Source organism: Lynx canadensis, chromosome B1 (assembly GCF_007474595.2).
Source record: "Lynx canadensis isolate LIC74 chromosome B1, mLynCan4.pri.v2, whole genome shotgun sequence".
In the NCBI taxonomy this organism is placed as follows: Eukaryota; Metazoa; Chordata; class Mammalia; order Carnivora; family Felidae; genus Lynx; species Lynx canadensis.
The window spans coordinates 45,167,548-45,169,603 of record NC_044306.2 but is presented as its reverse complement, the minus strand read 5'-3'; the positions used below and the strand labels follow the sequence as shown (position 1 = coordinate 45,169,603).

The 2,056-nt window shown below is 39.2% G+C and overlaps 1 non-coding gene across 1 annotated transcript; it reads right to left on the bottom strand.

The window, feature by feature from the left end:
* Positions 1-232: 232 nt before the first annotated feature.
* LOC115513178 lies at positions 233-340 on the bottom strand. The gene has a single exon (XR_003968600.1). It is a non-coding gene; the product is annotated as a U6 spliceosomal RNA (small nuclear RNA).
* Positions 341-2,056: the final 1,716 nt, after the last annotated feature.

The window sequence follows — 2,056 nt, the reverse complement described above, 5'->3', positions numbered from 1 at the left end:
AATATGAATACATCATCACTGGATTATACTGCAATATAATCACTTTGGACTCTATACACATATATATACACATGCATACATTCCTATTTACAAATATGTGTATATTTTTGTGTGTTAAAGCAAATGGGACAAAATGTAAACAATTGATGAACCTGGTATAAAGATATATGGGAGTTCCTTGTACCATCCTTACAACTTGCCTGTAATTTTTCTTTTTTTTTTTTTTTTTTTTTTTTTTTTGGAACGCTCCATGAATTTGCGCGTCAATCCCTGCACAGGGGCCACGCTAATCTTCCCTGTATCGCTCCAGTTTTAGTATATGTGCTACCGAAGGGAGCACACAACTTGTCTGTAATTTTTAAACTGTAACAAAATTTTTTCAAAGTATCCCTATATACCAGCAAGAGGAAATGAAACATTTTGTTTTATTTTGAGAGAGAGAGAGAGAGTGCGCCAGCACACAAGCACAAGTTGGGGAGAGGGGCAGAGGGAGAGAGAAAGAAGATCTTAAGCAGGCTCCATACTCAGCACCAAACCCGACCCGGGGCTTGATCCCATGACCCCGGGATCACAACCCACTTGGAAATCAAGAGTCAGACATTCAACCGACTGAGTCACCCAGGAGCCCTGGAAATGAAATATTTTAAAAGATACCATTTTCAGCCAAGTATCTAAGCCTTATGGGGAGAATTAGAAAACCTTGTTGATAGACTTCAAAGAAGATCTAAACAGAGAGTTATACTGCATTCATTAACTCTAAGAGTCAATATTATAAAGGTTTAAATACTCCCCAAATTATTTGTAGATTTGGTAATATTTATTTATTTGATGTTTATTTATTTATTTTGAGAGACAGAGAGAGAGCCGGGGAGGGGCAGAGAGAGAGGGAGAGAGAATCCCAAGCAGGCTCCATGCTACCACACAGAGGCTGATGCGGGGCTTGAACTCACAAACCATGAGATCATGACCTGAGTCAAAATCAAGAGTCAGTTACTTAACCGACTGAGCCACTCAGGTGCCCCGATTTGGTAACATTTAAATCAAACTTTCAACAAAGATTTTTTTTATTAACAAGCTGACTCTAAAATTTATAGAGAAATGCAAAAAGACAAGATTAAGCAAAATACTCTAGAAGAGGAAGAAAAGATAGGAAGACATTTCCCACCAGAGAGTAAGACATCATAAATCTATAGTAAGGAAGGTTGTATAATACCAACGTGGGGACAGACTTCCATGTACGGACATTTAAGAATAGGAAAGAGATGTCATTGCAGATCAATGAGAAATGAAGAAATCTGCCAACAGATGACCAATAAGCATGTGAAAATATGCTCAACATCATTAGCCACGAGGGAAATATAAGTTAAAATACGAGGTATCACAATAGACACTAGAACAGTTAATATTAAAAAGACATACCCTACCAAGTGCTGGCAAGGACACGAAGTAACCAGAACTCTCACAGGCTGCCGGCACGAACAATTTAAAATGGTAAAACCACTTTAGAAAGCTGTTTGGTGGTTTCTTTAATCCATCCTGAATTGTTCCTGTGGCTCCTATGGTTTTTTTGTGTATAAAGCTGGTTGATGGTTTGACTTACAAAGTCAAAATTATACCTACTGTATGACCCAGCAATGCCACTCCTACATAATTTATCTTATGCCTTGGAAGCTTTGCTAATGATTGCCAAAAACGGGAAACATTCCAAATGCCCATCAGTGGAAGATTGGAGAGACTGAGATCTGTTCATACAACGGAATACTACTCGGCAGTAAAAAGGAACAGACCGCTGATAGATCCAACAACACAGATGAAACGCAAAAGCGTTCTGCTAAGGAAAAGAAACCAGGCACAAGAGGGTATTTTCTAGATGGTTCCATTGATCAAATATCGGGAAGAGATCAGTGATGGGAGAGGGAACTGACTGCAAAGGGGCAACAGAGAACTTTCGGGGGGAACATGCTCCATGTCTTGAGGTGGTGGTGACCACATGACAGTATACAGTTGTCAAAAGTCATCCAACTGTAGACTTCAAAAGGGTGAATTCTCTTGCATG